This window comes from Pinus tabuliformis, chromosome 1_1 (genome assembly GCF_031772625.1).
Source record: "Pinus tabuliformis cultivar Carrire ecotype Pingquan chromosome 1_1, CPIR1, whole genome shotgun sequence".
Lineage (NCBI taxonomy): Eukaryota > Viridiplantae > Streptophyta > Pinopsida > Pinales > Pinaceae > Pinus > Pinus tabuliformis.
This window is the reverse complement of record NC_142297.1, coordinates 461495067-461515999: the sequence shown is the minus strand read 5'-3', so window position 1 is coordinate 461515999 and position 20933 is coordinate 461495067.

The following is a 20933-nucleotide window of genomic DNA, read 5'->3' as shown; positions in this document are numbered from 1 at the left end:
AGCTTGTTCCCCTTGCTGTTCTAAATTAAGGATGCTTACTGTTCCTGTTCTTTCAAGTCTTTTAGAATACAGCTATGCACTTATGCAATGGATACAAAATCACAACATACTGAAATCAGTGAATCATAAAATCGCTATTTTTATAAGAAATTGCTCTGAATTGGTAAGAGGACAGAAGGAAGGACACGCTTACTCATTATCTTTTGCTGTCATTGTTCTACTAACTCTGCTCTGATTGGTTATCTTTATCATGTTGGTCCCTTTTAATCCTCTTTGATTATTATTCAGGAATAAGAGCAAAGGGTTTATATCTTCCTATTGAGACATTAAGACTTCTTCCACCATTCCTACTCTTAAGGAGTGTTGAACCACCCTTTGTGTATAAATAGAGAAAGTGCTTTATGAAAAAGAAAGAAAAAAGAGCAAAAAATGATTTCTTAATGACTTATAAGTTGTCAAATGCAGGATAGGGGGTCTCATCATGATCTAGCCTACCATGATCATGAGGACGAAAGCGAAGTGGAATTCCCACTATGGCCACCACACTAGGGATATGGTCCAAAAGGTATATCAAATAAAGAACCCTTGGAACAGGAGGTCTCATCATGAGCCGGCCTGCCCACTTTTCGCTCCTTCCTCGTGAATGGAATTATGGCTAACTGGTCACCAAGCCAGCATAATGGCCTACATTTTGACATCACACAACATTTCCTAAGCATACACAAAGGATCATGGTTCCATGGGCGAAATAAACAACTCTGCCAAGGTTATGGACACCTGTCGGTAGCAGAGCACTATTAATGGTATTGAAGTCACATTATTTACACCAATAGGTAGTTTTTAGCACCCTTCTATTTCTTATACCTTAGTAATCAATCATATATTATTTCCCGAACCATACAACGCATGTACAACTATTATCACCAATCATGACAAAACAATTGACAATGACCGTATGAGATTCCGTATCCACAGCAGATGTCCTATCCCCCCAGCCTCGCATCATATCACCGCAGTTTCTTACGTATTAAGCGATCCAACTCTACGCCTCAATTTCGGTAATTTTCTACTTTTGTAGACATGGAATATTGCCATACGCTATTCCTTTATGACTCTGCTTAAGAACAGAACGTCACGTCGCTCCTTTATTTGACGGCTGGGACAGCCTATCACATTGCAGGGGGGAGGTTAACTTCATCATTCCCTGGATTACATGTCAGATCACTATTCGGGAAGCTGTGTACTTGGGAATAGCATGGCTCAACGGTATATTATTTTTTATTTTTTGCATGACTTGCTGTTCATAAGCCATTTCCATTGTATACTCTGCAGCATTAGATTTTGAGTGAGTCTTGCATTTGTCAGCCTCTCTGTGTTTCAACAGCGTCAAAAGCTGTCGTTCCATTGTCAAAACTCTGAGATTTTTCAGCAAAACCATAAACATGGGAGGAAGATCGATTCAGAGAGAACCACAGGTGTTAACAGTCTCTGATGCTGCACAGGAAATCCTGGCAAGAGCAGGGTGGCTAACTTATCTCAATCGCTTACAGGAATCCAATGAGACTGTAGCAATTAAATTCTTGCAGAACTTGCAAGAGGATCACTCCATAGTGAGGGGGAGACACATAGCAGTCACCGATGACATAATCGCAGAAGTCTTGGGACTGCCAGCCGCTGGACCTGTATGGACGTTAAAGAATGAGAGATTGCAGAAGATCATAGAAACCTTCCAGGAGGAAGGCCAGAGCCTGACAATTAGAGGAAAGGGGGTTCTACCAGCAGCATTAGGAGAGCCGTGGGTGGAATTGGCAAAGACCATTCAAAGCTACATCACCTGTGAAGGCAGAAAAGACGTGGTAAGACCACGACATCTTAAACTCTTAGCTGTATTAAAGCAAAAATGCTTTGTAAATTTACCTGCATTTTTGAATTCATTACTTCATGACGTTGCAGGGAGCATAAAAAAGGCACAGCATGTAGATTCAATTGTTAGTCATCATGGGTTGATTTGGTTAATAGTCAACAATAGCCTTACCCAGCAGCAGAGCAGCTGGGAAGAGTTAATTGCCATGATAGATGGAGGATTGACCACACCATCCCCAAAACGTAAACATGCCACCAGTACACCTGAGCATCCAGAAAAACGAAGGAAATCAGTCTGGCTAGCACGGCTACGAGGGAGGCCGGAGAAACCCCAAGGAAACACCAGCCAACCAGTAGAGATAGAAGATGAGCAACCCCCACGATTAGAAGGGGAAGACAATGAGAAAGGAATGCAGGAAAAAGAGGAAGGAGAAATGGAAGAAGAAACCGAGCAATCTGAGCAGGAGGAGGAAAAGGAACAGCAGGAAGGTAGCCCATTGCAGGATCCATTGAGAGAAGATGAATTGGCCAAAGTTTTGGCCAATATGGGCGAATATGGCCAACCTTCCAGTCCATTAGATCTCCATGCCGAAGAGGAACCAAAAGAACACTCTGCTCAGGAGGGAAATGCACCTGAAGAATTACATGCAGAGGAGGTAGAAGAAGAGAATCTGCCTGTTCATTATGAAAATATGATAGGAGATGCAGAATAGGAACAATCCATTCCTAGCCAGACGACACCAAAAGAAATTCCGGAGGAAAGGGAGGTAGAAAAGGAAGTCACCCAAGAAATTAGGGTTCTTGCCCCAGAGCAACCAGAGCAGAGCAATGAAGAAGCACCCTAAAGAGAAAATTAGGGAATTAGTCACAGTCCAGGCTACAGTGAACAGTCTGTTGTTCCTTCTAAGGAAATTGAGGAAATTAAGAAATTACGGAAAGAACAGCAGAGACTACTGAATGTAATAGTTCAACTCTGACAGCATATCAGGATTTTAAAAGCAAGGAAAAGGGTAAAAAGGACCTCAGGAAGGAAAAATGCAACCATTCCAGCAAAACCCCTCAAGACAAAGGATCGGAGGACCAAAGTCCATCCTGTTGTTCAAAACCCTATCGAAAAGTAGGCTGCTATTCCAAATAATGTTGAGAAGCAGACTGATGTTCAAATTAAAAAGGAACAGCATTGGACTGATACCCACATCAAGATAGAAATGGATGATATGTTGACCCGCGATAAGGAAATTTAGACAGAGACACCACCCTTGGGAGTGATAAGGGTCATGAACGCAATAAAACGCAATAGGAAAATTCAGGTAAAACTCCCGGTCTCCACTGTCGCATGGGAAAGAGATCCGAGAATGGTAACCCTACAAAAGGATTTGATGCAAGCTCAGCAAGCAGCAGAAAATCTTATAGAGCAAACGGTCCCTCGAGAAAAGTATGAAGAGCTACAGCAGCAGCTTAGGAACGTCAATCTATCCGAAAGCCAGGCCTTTAAAGGGTGGCGAAGGGAAGAAGAAAAAGTCGCGAAGGTAAATCGTAGGTTAGATATAGTTATCAAGTAAATGGATACCTTGTGTTCTTTATACAATGACGTCCTAGCATGTAGAGCCCCTGCTAAGAATTATGCCTTGTTTTTACTGGAACGATATTTTCAATTGAAAATAAAGGCTGTTAAAGCAGGTGCTCCCATACAAATTAACATTGTCGATGATTTTATAAACTGCTGTAAGCACTACGGGGTAAAAGTCCAGAGACTACTGTGTGAGTTCTATTTACATAACCTTGTATTAGACCAGGAGACCGAGCTGAACCCTGGCCCTTTTGTTGGGGATATCCAATTGTAGACATTTATTTCATTTGGGGTTAATCAAATTAAATGGCTTAAAGCCTATAATGCTTTCCAAAGGCAAGAAAATGAATTAGATTTGTGGGTAAGGGCTGAGCCTAGGAACCTAGTACAGTTGTGGAGAACACATAGAAACCTCATGAAGACTCCAAGTGTAATTGAAGCATTAGGACACATTCATAAGGCAATTATTCGGCAGGGAATAAAATAATTTTTCTCTATCAAAGACCTTGCCATTGATGCGGCTAAATTTTGATATCAGATCTCTAATCCGAATATCCAACTCAGGGAACCATTTAAGTATGAAAATTTTAAATTAGCCGCTAACTTCTTGCACCTCTATGGCGAAGTCATTTTGAGGGCAGGGCCATCCTGGTTAGGATATAGGTTCCGGAGTCCAATTATTTGGCACCCTGCACCCGGATACCAAGCCCTGTATGAGATGCCTGAAGGTCAAACAGGTTATTTCTTTGAACACCTAGTTATGTATCATGGCTGTAGGCCTCCACATGAGATTCCATCTCCAGCCTACTCTCTCACTGCCTTACATGTCAACTACAGTGTTTTCATGAGGGCATGAAAAAGGGTAAGCAGGGGGGTGTGTGGAGTACTAAAGAAGGTATGTTTTTGGTAATTATTTCAGCATCTTTTCATTAGAACTTACAAACCTTTTGCATCATGAACTAGAAAAATGATAAGGAATTGTAATAAAACCTGTGAGATTAATATGCAAGACGAAAACACTGACAATTGTCATTTCCTTATGCAGAAAGAAGGAAAAACGAGAAACTGTTGTTCCAAAGGAAAGGACAAGGACGGGTTAACCGTTGTCCCTTTGACGGGGAACCGGATGCAAACAAGGCAAAGCAAATCAAAGCGAATCAACCCTGAAAAGGAAGTGGAGATATCAACTCGGCGCAGGAAAGGAAAGAGATGACTGAGGAACGGTTCGGCGAATCCCTCAGGATCCTTGATCCTGAGGGATTGCTGCCTTTACTATTTCTGCACCTAGATATCTCCGCCTTCACCATTATAAAAGGGGCAGCACTGTTAGCTCGAAGAGAGTTGGAATCTGTTATGTTTTATATAATTTCCTTTAAGATTAAAACTTTGATCATCGAGTCTCATTAAGAACTGATCTATTGTAATTCCACTTTATGCATTAATACAAACATGGTTACTATTTCATCTCTAAGTCTGGAATAACTTCAAGCGGTGTACCCCTGGAGGCTAAGGGCCCGGCCCTAGAGGACACTTGCTCCTGTATTATTACGTTTGGTTTATGCGTGGTTTGCTTATCGACGTTATTTGGTAATCTGATGTGTTTTATAGTTTACATCACATGCTTTGTTATGTTTAATTTATTAAGGTTTCTAAAGACAGAACTATTGTATTGACTCTGCATCGTGTCACTGTTCTTTTAAGTGTTGATATAGTACTGCTAGTCTTTACAGAACACTGTTACTGTTCAATTACAGAGGCTCTGTGATGTGCACTTGTTCATTAACATTACGGAATTCATCTTGGGAGTTATGTTCTTTCCGATTGTTGGATCTATAAAAAATGTTGTTCTATTTTGAAATGCAGTCGTACTCTTTCTAACTGAGATTGATAACTGGATCAGATTACTATTAGGGTGTGCTGTGTGTATATATGATTTTCAAGCGCTGTTATATAATTCATCATTAATCAGTGTTGTTCCATTTTGGTGTTTTTTTCAATTCGTCCTAAAGAGTGAAGGATTTACATTTGATTCCTGTAGGTCACGATTAGTGCATTTGATCTTGTAGACTAAGGTATTACTACTTGTTAGACTTAGTTGCTATTACAATTTTGTGTTTGTTGTTCCATTTCAGGTTTGTTGTTCTATTTCTTAATTGATGTTCCATTTCTTATCTGTTGTTTCATTTCCTGTCATTTGTTATTTTGGTGTGAAGAACAATCTCAAGCTGTAGTGAGCATTGACATCTACTGTTCAGCTCCCAGATCCACGATCTGTTCTCTGGTTTCCTTTTCCATCAATTTACAAAGGGATGATTTATTGCTACTGAACCCTTGACTGATAAATTGCTTAGTTTTCTGAATGTGTGGTTTAATCTTTTGAAATAGTTAGCTGTAAACAAGCATCCATTTACTCTTGTATTTTCGAACACTATACTACTAGCATTACACTAGCAAATGATAGCCTCAGACTGAGACACTCTTTGAAATAACAAAACGTTCCCGGATTGACATATTAATGTGAGGTAATTAGAGGTGAAAGAGACCCTTTTTATAGCTTGACAACGTGCATGTGGACACATCGTGTATCGCACTGGGCGTGGTACTCACACAGGAAGGGGCGGAAGGAATTGATCACTAGATCGCGTTCGCCAGCAGACAATTGTCCAAAGCTGAAAAGAACTACTCTACTACTGAGCGTGAGGGGTTGGCCATGGTATACGTGCTCCAGAAATATCACCATTATCTCCTCGAAGAACATTTCAAGATGTACAGTGATCATCCTGCACTGAAATACCTAGTGAATAAGCCTGTGTTGGGGGGGTGCATTTGTAGATGGTTTTTATTGTTCCAGGAATATGATTTTGAATTCGTCGTAAAGTCGGGACGTCTAAACACAAGCCCCAATCATTTGTCCCGCATTGAGAATGGTGAAGAGCCCACGAACCTAGAGGAAGGGTTACCGGATGCACAGTTATATGCAGTACGCGTCGTGGATGGCCACTTTGAGGATATCATCCACTTCTTGACCACAGGAACCGCGCCACCGGGGTACTCCGTTCAGCAGAAGAAAGAACTGGTGATATGTGTAGTAGACTTTACTGTTATTGCAGGGCACCTCTACAAAATGGGCAACGATGAAATCTTACGTAGATATGTACCAAAATTTGAGCGAGGACAGATCCTTGCCGAGGCACATGGGGGAGTTGCAGGCGGACATTATGCGGGGCGCGCCACAGCACATAAGATTCTTCGCGCTGGATTATGGTGGCCGACTCTACATCAAGACTCAAAAGCATTCTGTCGGGCCTACAATGTCTGTCAACAGACCGGGAAACCATCGCGGAGAGATGAAATGCCGCTCAAGCCCCAGATGATGCTACAACCATTCAAAAAATGGGCGATCGACTTTGTAGGGCCTATCGTACCTCTAGGAAAAGCGGGTGCGCATTATATTATCACCGTGACAGAATATTTGACCCGATGGGCGGAAGCACAACCATTTAAGGATTGCATGGCCGCTACAGCCACAAAATTTTTGTTCAAGAATGTGTTAACATGATTTGGATGTCTGAAAATTCTAATGAGCGACCGCAGAACACACTTCTTGAATGATACTATTAGCGCGCTCACAGAGGAGTTCCAGATATACCATCAATAGAGTACGCCATACCATCCGCAAGCAAATGGGGTCGTTGAAGCATTTAACAAGATCTTGGAGACCACGTTGACAAAGGTATGTAATGCACAGCGAAATGACGGGGATCTACGCATACTTGCTATATTATGGGCTTAACGCACAACGTGCAAAAAGTTGATGGGCCAGACACCTTTCCGGTTAGTCTTTGGAAAGGAAGTTCTGATTCAAATGGAATACATTATACCCAGCTTGTAAATTGCGGTGACAACAGGCATGGCAGATCGCAACGCATTGGAATAAAGGATCATGCAACTAGAGGAGCTAGAGGAGGAACAGTTTCTGGCAAGCTTCCATCACCAGGTACAGAAGCAACGGGAGAAAGTTTGGCATGATCGTCACATCAAGATGCGCACGTTCAAAGAGAATGACTTAGTGTTACTATACGACAACAAGTTTGAAAAATTTCCTGGAAAGCTCTGAATGCATTGGTTGGGACCCTATGTCGTCAAAGAAGTCACTGATGGAGGCGCGGTCCAGCTGGCCAAGCTGAATGGAGAACCCTTCTCGGGCAGAGTAAACGGCAGTTGCCTGAAGCTCTACATGGGTGGGCTGACCACTTGACTAACTGTCCGACGTATAGTCTCACCGCTCCGGATAGTTGGAAGAGAGCGTGGGACGATAGAAAAGTCTGTGAGGAAGCTACACGTTACCAAGGGTGCGCATAGAATCAATATGGCACAAGGTTCACGATTGTGCAGAAGGGGATGCAATGTTGTGTGGCTAAACTGGGAAGTGACAGCAGCTGTCACTGTTCATGACAATATATCTGAGCTAAGGCAAAAAGGAGCGGGTGGCGGACAATTAAGATACCAAGTACAAGCTGGACCTAGAACGATCCACCGCAGATGCAGAAGTACGACGTCAGACAAGGAGTGAATAGCTGAATTTGAATTTCGAATTGCTTATAAATTACAGGGGAGAATCCACCAAACGATCTGCGGTTTTGAGGAAAGTAAGCTATCTTGCATGTCCATCGTTATGGCGTTGTGGATCATTGAAGGGGAGGGGGTAAGCTCGGGGGTCTTGATGTGGCCAATGAAGATGCAGGACCCTCTGGGAAGTGTGGTGTCAACGGTAGGGGAGATACCGACGATTCATAGACACGAAGCAAAACTAGTCCGGATGTCATTGCCTAGCCCATGGGCTAGCCAGCGACCCATAAAAGATAAGGAAAAAACTGTGAATAAGGAGACAATGGATGGAATTGCAATTAACAATTCATCTATGATGTACCTTGAAGATTGGGATTTCGCGGACAGCAACATCTTTCTTGCAAAAATGCAACACAGACGGAAGCAGATAGTGCGTAGAGTAGACCAGAGATTGGAGAGTTGCTATATGTAGCACCCAAGCTTGAGCTAAAATCCTATGAGGGGGTGCTCTGTGTTAACCGAGCAGAGCAGAATGAGCATCATCGGTTGCGTGAGGTAGTAAAGGAAATGGAGCAGGAGCTTGAAGAAGAGTTGCAGGAGATCAAGAAGGAACAACAGTGCATCACTCACAGGGATGGTGGACCGTGAAGCAATGGCAGAGCGTATCGCCGTACCAATGAGTGACTTGGGATGAGTCACGATGATTGTGTTGGGGGCCTGTTGGGCAGCGGAGGCCCCGCGTAATGGTTTTGGGGCGTAAAGCCTGTAGTTTAGGGTAATGATGGGGTAAAAGTCCGTAAAGAGCGCGGAGCGCAAAATGTAATGGGTCGAGTCAAAGGGTTGTCTGCCCGAAAATAATGTAAAGTAATAGAAAGTGAGTCGGCTTGCCCATGGTCTGCGAACCATGGGAAGGTATAAATAGAGCAAGGCTCTAAGGTAGAAAGTAGCTTTGGATAAATCTAATGTGTTATGGGTTTGAAGAGGCAATTATAACTCTGAGTCTGTAAGGCCGAGTATGGGGTGGTAATAGTAGATAGAGGCTCTGCAGCTGTGTACGCGGAGGCCTAGTAGAGTCCGCAGCTGTGTGCACAAACCCCTACAGCTGTGTGCACAGGGCAGGAAGTGGAATGTACTAAATTGGATGTATTAATAACGATAAGTGATTCTGGAAAATTACAGATCTGTTATTATTCTGGTTTATGCATCGCTCATGATCTATTTGTTGTGTTTATGTATGGGTTTCTGCAAATTTATATGTTGTATGAATGCGCGCACTAGGTTTATTGGTTAAATGTTTGCTTAAGGACCATAAGAAATAGATCTGATCTATAATAACCCCATAAATAATATAATCCACGCGGAAGCAAAAGGGCGCGAGGTCGTAGTATGATTCATGGACAGTTTGAATCCTCATTAAGACATCCCTACAGTGTGGAAACCTGATTCCAGCACCCCCCCTACTACCTCGGGTGAGACCTCAGTCTGCGCTTTGCGAACTGTTGCTGAAAGGGCTGGTAGCACGGGTTTTGTTTGGCTAATAACTCTTTCAAACCTGGGACAGACCCCAATAAGCCAACACAGGGCTCCTCCCCTCACGATTTCCAATCGGCAGTTTTCAATATGATGTACAATACGCCACCGTCGATCACCGAACATCGATCACCTTTTCTACTTAGCGCTTGGTCCTTTGGTTCCTCTCATGACCGTAATCCAACCCCCATGTCGGATCCCCTCAATCAGAGAATTCCAATTGACAATCCCATTATAATGCATAATACACCTCAACTTCTGATCACTGATTTCCAACACATGATGTCATCAATGCCATGTCACTACCAGGTGTCATCCTATGAGTGGTGACACGTGTCAGCCTTTTTTGGCCTTCTCTAACCCTTTAAAATGTTGAATCTTCTTGCCACATTTCCACCATACGACCACGTCATAGTGACATTAGCCGCCACGTGGGCTTTATAGGAGCCAATCATTGTCTACCACACATCCCTTTGGGAGGAGAGAGAAAAGGCTCGGTTTGGCCTGATTTTGCAAGAAAATCCCTTTCTAATTTGTTTTGGCGTTTCCTGGGACTTTAATACTAAAGCACTCTCCCAACAGTTTAATCACATATCCCAAATTTTAAAGGTTTTCATCCTTGCTACCTACAAACTCTGATCACCGATTGCGATATGCTTTGGACCCCTCCAACTACCGATATGTCACATCGCTGATGTACCTAATCGGTGAATGGAGATCGCCAATATGCTTCATTTTTGCGTTGCGTATTGGACCTCTGATCGTCAATATGCAACATCGGTGATCATTGATCACTAATTTTCTCTGAACTCCACTGCCTCGCTCTACAGACCTCCAATATGCAGGATCCAGGATCAATACTTAGCACAATTCTAATGTTTTCAATCCTTTGAGGAAAAATTCTCTTTTTTGCCATAACTTTTGATTCCGAGGTCCTTATGAGGAGATCTATAGCTCATTGGAAAGTTACTCTGACTACTTTATTAGGAAAATACCTGCTAGATCATTTACAAAATCTTGACAAGAAAAAATCCTTCCCAAACTAAGACTGATTTGACCACATAATTTCAAGGACTGAATAACTTCTTTGATAAGTGAAACTTTGTGCTATAACAAACCAGTGACTCATAGGCTAAATTTCACAAGTAGGTTCTCAAAATAAATAACTAAAAAAATAGACTCTTATTACCTATTTTATAGGACCCTAACACAGCTTTGAAGAACTTATCAATAATGACCTTAACAGGATATCGTATAACATGGTCAGCGTTTTTATCTCTATAATGTGTCAGTTTTAACATTTTCTAACATCTCATCATCGATATTGATTTCATCTATACATATGAAAATTAAATGTAAATGGGTATAAATATTCATTAAATAATTAAATTAAGAAATAGAGTTTGAACGGATTTGAAATTAATAAATATGTAGAATTTCTTTTTCTATTTTTGTTGACTAGTGGAATCGGCAACGGCGGTGGTATCGTACTCGCATTACACGGGGTCGAATCCCACTGACTGCCACTATAACCTCTAGGAGGAACTGCCCAGCCCGCAAGAATGGCCCTCAGGTAAGACGAGACTCGAACTCGTGACCTGCACAGCGGCACGGACGACTTAACAGATCGTCCACTGGCCACGAGACCAAACCTCTGCAGGCTATAAATATGTATAATTTCAATAATATATATATATATATATATATATATATATATATATAGATATATATATACCTAATGGTGATTCAACTTCTTCACTTGAATCTCTTTCAACATTTTCAATCTCATCATCAATGTTATGAGGAATATCTCCCTCTATTTACATTGCAAAATATATTTCAAATTAGTTCATCAAATAAAAAATAAATTTAATAATACACTAGTTAAATTTTAAATATAATTTATAATATTTACATTTACATACCTGCTTCAACTTCTAGTTGAGATTGATTTTCCCTTTCAATATTTAAGTGTTCTTCCTTCTTTCTTTTGTAATAGTTTCTCGGGTACTCTCTATGAGCCTCAATGTCTCTTATTCGATCATATTTTCTCTTGCAATTTCTTTGAGTTCCCATGATAATTTAATCTATGTAGATTTTAAAAATCCAACACAAAAATGTCAATTTCAAAATCCTGCAAAAAACCTCACTTTCAAAATTTAGATTTAAAAACTCTTTAAAAGTTCAACCCAAAAAGACTTACTTTAAAATAGAATCACATTAAAAATTCAGCTAAAAATATTTAGTTTAAAAAAAACTCACTTTAAAAATTCAACCCAAAAAAAATTATTTTAAACATATAGCCCAAAAGACTTACTTTAAAAATTAAGCCCAAAAAACTCACTCTAAAAATTCAGCCCAAAAAATTTCTTTAAAATTTAGCCCAAAAGATTTAGTTTAAAAGTTCTGTCCAAATGAGAAAAGAGTGCGAAAAAATGTTTCAGCTTCGTTTATTTATATCGTTCAGGTGAAACGTTTTTTTTGGAGGGTCGCATCGCTTTATTTTTGCGGCCGACGGAAAATATAGACATATTTTTTACCATACTTTTAAAAACTTTTGGCCAAACTTTTAAATTAATTCGGCCGAATTAATTTTCTGTTTATTTTAACGGCCATTAATGATAATCACAAGTTCGGTGGAATGCATTTTTCGTTCGACCGAACTACTTTAACCTGCAACTCAGCAACAACTCAACTCTAGTCACCTTCTTCCAACTTCGAAATGGTTAAACTCCATCAAATATGATGAATTTACTTTGGGAACCAATACCAACATTTTCATAACTTTCAGTAGATATAAATTTTATGGAATTTCATAGATATTTGTTGATTTTAATTAATTTTCTAATAAAATGTGTGAAAAATAAATCTGAAGGTCATTATGATTCAGTGAAATCAAAATTTCGTATCTTCCAAAATACACTATAAAAAAAAATGAAAATTTTATGTTTCATTACAATGGTTCGTCTTCTGTAATGGGTAGTTTGTATATTTTTAGTTTATAACTAATACATTGAGAAACTTGACACTATGCTAAACATCTTCAAAATATGCAGTTTTTTCATATGGATTTTTTGATGCCTCGAAAATCACTGCAACAACATTGGGGGATAACCACCCGGTCCGGACCTTAAAGCAGTTCCTTTTTCGTTGGGTGTGGTGGCTCTGACTGGTTTAACTAGGTCCAGTTACCTTTTCCCTATCGCTATTGGTTTATGATGTATCTTTAACTACCAATAGACAGGGATATCAGATCACTTCTTCTTGCTGATCAGGCAAGAGAATGACCCTTAAGCTGATTTGGGTTCAGCCAAACCACAACTAAAATTTTTCCTCTTTGAGAAGAGGACTTAAAAGAATGTATAAATTACTCTAAATGCAAGCTTATTCTATAATTCAAGCAAAAGAAACTAATCTTAATCCTATCTTAATTAGGCAGATATAGATCTAACCCAGCCAAGAGCAAGATAATTAAATGATAAGGATTTACATATGTATGGCTTATAATGAATACCAAGTTAATGAAGTAGTTCAATTAATTGATATTATGGATACCAAAACACATCTTATTGAGACCTCTTAACTGAAATAATCAATCAATCAACAACACTCAGGAAGAAATTCACAAAAATGATATTAATTATCAAATCAGTAAATCCAATAATTAAACAATAATGTGCAGAAATAGTTCATAGCACATCACTATTTAATAAATTAGTTTTATGAGACAAATTTATGAGTAAATAGTTACTCAGAAATCAAAATTTAATCCGTAGGAACAGAGATACATAATAACAATATTGAGACAAATTACCCATATTGACAAAAGTGCACAAACATGAATAAAATGACGCATTCCTGTTATCATAAAAATGAAACTAATATTTGAAACAGTAGTATTAGAAATATCAATTTATTGCATCAATTTCTCTGTCCTTGGTCTCCAACGGTCCTTTACATTACTTGATCTTCTGCCTTTAAAACTAGAGCCACAATAGTGCAAACTCTGCCCCTCATACATAATTCAAGATGCAAGGGAAAAATCCTCACTAATCCCCAGATCTGATATTTTCTCTCCTCTCTCCTACAACTATAAATTCTTATTACAGAAATGCTTTTAAAAGTTCAGAATTGCAGAGGAGAGCAACCCCTTATTAAATTCTGCAATCTATTATTTATAATATTTGCAAAGGAATTCTTGAGAGGAAAGTTTGTTGAAGAGAAATCTGTCCAATCCAATTTTTTTTGCTCAAAATTCCAATATTTAATTGCTGGAGCATTCTCATTGATTATAATCTTTTCTCCATATCTCTTCTACTGTTTTCCTGCAAAAAGAAATCAAAATGAATTAAGATGCAACCAATAAAATCAAAATGTCATTTTTGACATTTAAAACAAATTCAATCAAATACAATTAAATAAATACTTAAAAATAAAATGTAAGCTTTCTATTGATGTCTAGGATGTTTTAATTGGCCAAGGATATTATTGATGAGCGAATCTGCAATTAGAAGAGGCTTGGGCAAATGAAAATGGAAAAAATAAAACTCAGAAAATTGATTTTGTTTTCAAAATTTGGAGCTTGATATTCTGTCTGATTTTTGACCCAATAAATGACCAAATCTGTTAGTGAAAGTTCCTCAGAAATGTTCTCCTTGATTTTATCTTTCCAATGAGCCATCTTGGGCCTCATTTGGCCAAGTATAACTCAATCTATGAGCTTCCAAAGTTGATGAGTCAAAACTAGCACAATTCTGGAATTTCTGTCGCTGGACTAAAAATCCAGAGTTTTTAATTAAAAATTTAATCCTAAATTAGAATTCTAATTATCTAATAATTAATTCTATTTTATTATTAACTAAACTAATCATTTAATAAATTGTAATTAATCTAACTAACTAATATAATTAACAAATTAATCTAATTAATAATTAATAATAATTAAATTTTAATTTAATTAAATTAATTAGATTTTATATATTAATTAATTTAAAATTTATTATTTTAATATTAATTAAACTAACCTACCACTCCCATTTCATAACTACCCTCCTTCACTTACTGCACTCACGTTTGAAACTTAAAAACAAAACATAAAAACTTTAGTTAATGTCCGTTGAATTTTTGTTTATCGGCAATCGGCATCGGGAGGTGTGAGGGTTTAAAATTTGTCGAGAGCTCCGATCTGATCATCGGATCGGGTAATAAAAAAAAGATTATTTTAATATTAAATCAAATGAACTTGCCGTGTATGTATAAGTTTTGGAATGCCTCTGTACCTTTTCTTAATCGAGAGATCGCAGATCGGGCGATGTCGAAGTTTTTTAAATTTTGTTGCAATTGCAATCTCCGATCCGATCAAAACTCCTGATGCGATTAAGTTTTATTTTATATATATTAAATTTAATTTAATTTAATTAATTATATTTTATATAATAATTAATTTAATTAATTTAAAATTTAATATTAAATATCAATGTTTTATTTTGGTTTTATTTTAATGAAATTTAGTTATGAAATTATCTAAACTATAGCCACTCTGAAAATAAATAAAAAGAATAAAAATAAACTATAGCCACTTCGATATTCTGGGTTTTTAAGATTAGTAATTGATTTGGAAATTGGAGTAAATTTCTTAAATCCCGATGCTTCATGATTTAGCTGTATAAGTAAAAATGAAAAATGTTAGTAATAACTAACTAGGGGTTAATATTTAAAATAAATGCATTATTGAACTAATTTATTTACGAAAATGGAATATTGTACATTTTATGCATTTTTAACCCAGATTACATAATTGATTAGACTTTAAAAGGAGTGTCATTTATAAACCAATTGACCAAATAAGGTGAAACAAGCGTCAATGAGAAGCTTATAAAAAATCAATTTTAACAAAGCAATCAAAACAAGAATCCAAAGAAAATGAAAAATTAACAAAAGCATAGGATAATCGACTAAATAAAAATCCTAAAAGGTGTTTAGCTAAAATTTTTATAGAAAGAATCCCCATTATTTGAAGTGAACAAATCAATAATGGGGGGGGTTGCATTTTTACAACAACAGGGTTCAATTAAAAAAATTCTAGTAATGATGATGTGCATCAGTTAGTTTCGTAAATATAACGATATTGAAGTAGAGTCTGTATAGATTGTTGCAACACATTATTTAAAAAAAAAAATGCCAAGTTAACAAAGAATACAGTAGTGCCAAAAAACATGACTTTTTATGAATCCCTTGATTTTTAAAGAACATACAGTCAAACAATTGCAAATTTGACATATCAAATGTGAATAAAAAAAATTCCAAAAAATAAGTAATAGAAATCTAATAAAATTTCTGACAAGTTTTCTTTTTATTGTAAAATGAAATTCTAAACAGAATAATTGCTTTGGCTTGCCGAAATTTGAAGAATTTCTAAAAATGATATTTTTTCCTCAGAAAAGGACAAAAAGTGTAACCCAACTTCACATTTTCACCCAGGTACAGGTTTACAAGATGTGGACTATCATCTCATTGTAGATGTCATGATAAGATTTAAGGATAGGATATCTGTACCAGATGACAATGAACTCAATAAGCTTATCTTGAGAGAGTTTCATGTGAAACGTATTCAGGTCACCTGGGATACCAGAAGACATTAACAACAATGAAGAAGTTCTACTACTAGCTGAAATTGAAGAAGGAAGTGACATAGTTTGTGGCGAGATGCTTGGATTGTCAACAGGTAAAGGCAGAGGGTAAGCATCTAGGTGGGTTACTGTATCCGATCTTGATTCTAGAGTGGAAATGGGAGGTCATTTCCATGGAATTCGTCATAGGTTTTCCGAGAACATCTAGACAACACGATTCCATCATGGTTGTGGTGGACAGGTTGAATAAGGTAGCACACTTCTTTCCAATGAAATATACCTATTCATCTAGTGATGTGGCACAGATATTCATCATAGATCTAGTCATATTTCATGTTGTTCTAAAGAATATTTGGTCATACAGGGATGTAAAGTTCACTTCCAAGTTATGGAAGGAGTTGTTTGCAGGTTTAGGTATAAAGTTGGCCTTAAGTACAACTTATCATCCACAGATAGATGGACAGACAAAGAGGTTCAGTAGGATATAGGAGGATATGTTGATGATGTATGTGATGCATCAACAATAGAAGTGGGAAGAGTATCTTCCACTGGTAGAGTTTGCTTACAATAATGGGTATCAAGAGTCACTAAGGATGAGTCTATTTGAGGCATTGTATGGGCATAGTTGTAATACTCCCATTAGTTGGAGTGACCTAGTGAACAAGGTATTGATTTGACTGGACATATTAGCATAAATGGAATAGGAAGTGTAGGTAATCAAGAAGAATCTAAAGGAGGCACATGATAGGCAAAAAAATTATGCAGATCAGAAGAAGTTGTTTAAGGAGTTTTGGGTTGGGGAACAAGTGTACTTGTGCATCAAGCCTGGCAAGAAGAGATCCTTGCTAATTGGATCATGCACCAAGATAACACCTCGATTTTGTGGACCTTTCTAGATTCTTGAAAGGATTGGACTAGTAGTCTATCAACTTGCACTGCCTCTAAAAGTGAAAGTCCATGATGTTTTCCATGTATCATTGCTTAAAAAGTATGTTAAATATATTGATCATGTGATTGAATGGTCTGTATTGTAGGTGGAACCAGAAGAATAATTCCAGCTGGAACCTCAGTGTATATTGTAGAGAAAGATTCTCATGCTCTAGAACTGAGCAATCGAGTAGGTTAAAGTGTAGTGGAAGCACTTTGGGCCTGATGAGCTACATGGGAGATGTCAGATCAGATGCAGACTATGTATCTTTCTCTATTCGTTGGTTGAGAAAATGTTTTAGTATATGTGTTGGTGAAATGTTTTGGTATATGTACATAGGTATATGGATGCAAATACTGCCATGAGTTGTGTTATAAAGCTCCAGTAAGTAGTATGGGTGTCATGTCATTATGGTTATCATGTTTTTATATTGTCATGTTGGTTTGATTCTCAGCAGGTTGATTATTGTAAATATTGTAACAAGCCAAGTTATAAATATCCATGGGTAGTATTTTTTTATTTCAGTAGTCTTGTTGGTTGTAGGTGCCATTGAACATTGAGGATGGTGTTCCCCCAAGGGGGAGGTGTCAGTAATAGCCCTGGTCAAAAATCCATGTAATAAAAGTTAATAAAACAAAAATAATAACCATGGTCATGGGACACATAATCCATGTTGAATGTTTGGAAAAACATCCTAGTGTGGGTGTTCATTTGGTTTATTATGGATATGGAAATTGGCAAAGGCAATGGCTAAGGCTTTGGAAAGGCAAAGTGGCATTTATTGGCATTTATTTATGAAAATAATGAAAATTAAGAGAAAATGAAGGTGAAAGGTCACAAGTTGCATGTGAGGAGTAAAATAAAGAAAAATGAAGAAAATAGAGGCCTCATTAATAAAAAGGCTTATGAGGATCAATTCAGTTTTGGAGCTCTCATTCTATTCTCTCTCCGTCTCTCATACTATTGGACATTGAGTTTCTTGGAGCACTCTTGGAGAAGTGTGGCATACTTGGTATTTGGAGCAAGAAGGCAAAGAAAGAGCAAGAAAGCATAAGAGGACACCAGGATCAACAACTATAGCGGGTTTTTCTTGTAGGTACCAAGTTGCATGTATGATTTCCTTACTAGTTTTGGCATGCATGGCATATGCATGTGGTTTCTTAGTCATGATATTCAATTGTCATGGAGGATTTCCTGGATTAACAATGGTTTTTCTTGGCCTTGCCATTTCTTAGATAGTCAGGTGTTGTGGGAGTCTTTCCCTTTTGCTTCCTAGTTAGTTCTCGTGTTCATTTGGCTCTGGGTTGAGTTATTAGTTCTTTTAGCCTTGGTTGGACAAACACTATAGAGCCCTGTAACAACTTAGGTTGAGTTATTAGTCCTGGAGCCTTGGTTGTGAAAACGCTCTAGAGCCCTTGTTGGTTGAGTTACTAGTCCTGGAGCCTTGGTTGGACAAACACTCTGGAGCCCAGCAACAACTCTGGGTTGAGTTACTAGTCTTGGAGCCTTGGTTGGAACTAATGCTCTGGAGCGCTAGATATCTTGGGTAGAAACCAATATGGTGATGGATAGTGATGTCCGACCATCAGGTGGAATCATTGGTTGAGGGTTGAGGCAGTTTGGCCTCTGGAAGCTCTGGTTTGATTTTGATGGATTTGTTCTATGAGAACCAGGGAAAATTTTAAGAACCCCCTCTAAATTTATAAATATAATAAATGGGCGAATCTCCATGGTATATAGGAAAAATTGAAGGCGATTTTATCAATAATATAATATGTATATATAATTTTTTGGCGAATCTCTCACGAGGCATGGCGAATATTTTACTCAATTATAAAATCTTGTAAGATCTTGGCGAGTCTTTCACTAAATAATAAAACTTTGTAAAGTCCTAGTTAATCTTAGCATAGGCTACATGCTAGTTTAATTCCCCCATTTAAATAGGCTACATTCTAGGTGAATACCATGGGTCAATACCATGTGCCATTTTGGTGAATACCATGGGTCAATACCATGTGCCATTTTTATTTTTATTAGAATATTTTACTCAATTATAAAATCTTGTAAGATCTTGGCGAGTCTTTCACTAAATAATAAAACTTTGTAAAGTCCTAGTGAATCTTAGCATAGGCTACATGCTGGTTTAATTGCCCCATTTAAATAGGCTACATTCTAGGTGAATACCATGGGTCAATTACATGTGCCATTTTGGTGAATACCATGGGTCAATACCATGTGCCATTTTTATTTTTATTAATTCTAATATTAGGGTTAATAATGGTTTTTTGCATGGTATTAATAACAATCTAGTCCATGGTATTTGTCCCATAGTATTTTGGCCATAGGTTTCACCTAAATATAACCCATTTTTTGAGTGTTCGTAAATATAAGGTGACTTATGGAGTAAATATAAAAAAATGTTTTATTTGTTTACCATACCTCTCGTTTATTTATATTTTTATTAATTTACCATACCTCTTTTACAAATATGGTATTTGGCCCATAGGATTCACTTAAATAAAACCTCTTTCTTGAGCCTTCATAAATAGAACGAGGGTTATGGACTAAATATAAAAAGAGGTTTTATTTATTTACGATACGTCTAATTTATTTATATTTTTATTTATTTACCATACCTTTTGAGTAAGTATAAAAAGACGTTTTATTTATTTACCATACCTCCACTTTACTTATATTTTTATTTCTTTACACCCTTACATGTATATAAGGTGACTTATGGAGTAAATATAAAAAATGTTTTATTTATTTACCATACCTCTCATTTATTTATATTTTTATTAATTTACCATACCTCTTTTATAAATATGGTATTTGGCCCATAGGATTCACTTAAATAAAACCTATTCTTGAAAGTGGGCGAATGGATTCACTTAAATAAAACCTATTCTTGAAAATGGGCGAATGGAAGGTTGTAAGTCCTAATTTCAAGGGCTAAATTTACCTTTTTTACCCTCTCCGTTAAAATAAGGTGGGCTATTTGAGGTGATTTGTAAAAATGTACTATGATACAAAATATTTGCCCACTAAAAATTTAAAACCCCTTAATTTCGCCAAAGGGTGAACATTCGCCCCTAAAATTATCCTTGATGAGAACCCACATTCATGCTTGGAATATGGCATGGGGGTGATTAGCTGAAGAGAGACATGGTTCAACTAATCTATGGTCGAGTGTAACTTGGAAGTCCTGAACCTAGTTGGATTTTTCATTCATCAATAAGAGCTCTCTTTTTCCTTGCTATTTTATGGGTAAATATACCTATTTATATGTGGCTTATATGGTTGTTATATCCTTGATATTTCTATTGCTTATATGCTAGTTATGAATGAGTTTTATGACATTAATAATATGTGGCTCTCATCATGTTTTGGTTAGTCACTGAATGTACAATGATTATATGGCTTAGTAGATGGTAATGCAGTTATTGTAATGAGGGATCAATGCTTTTTAGTGATTCTTAGATAAGTATGAGACCCCTATGCTCAGATATTTTGTTTAAACCTATAGAATGAATATTTGTGACATGTTTTATGAAATTCCTGTCATGGCTAGTAGGGGTCCAGTCAAGTCCTTGTTCAAGTATTTGCATTTGTATCATTTCTTTGAGGTTACATTTCATTTCTAGAAGTTTCATGGAGTTCTAGGCAGTGGCCTAAGTCATGGCCTTGAAAAAGTGGCACAGAATCTAGATTCGTTGGCACATAACTACCTCGAAAAGTCCCTAGTCCCACGCATGCCTTGCTGTGGGAGAAACTAGAGGGTCCTGGTTGCATGCATGACCATGTCAAGGGAGTGACTAAGAAGAATATTCAACAATTCAAAAGT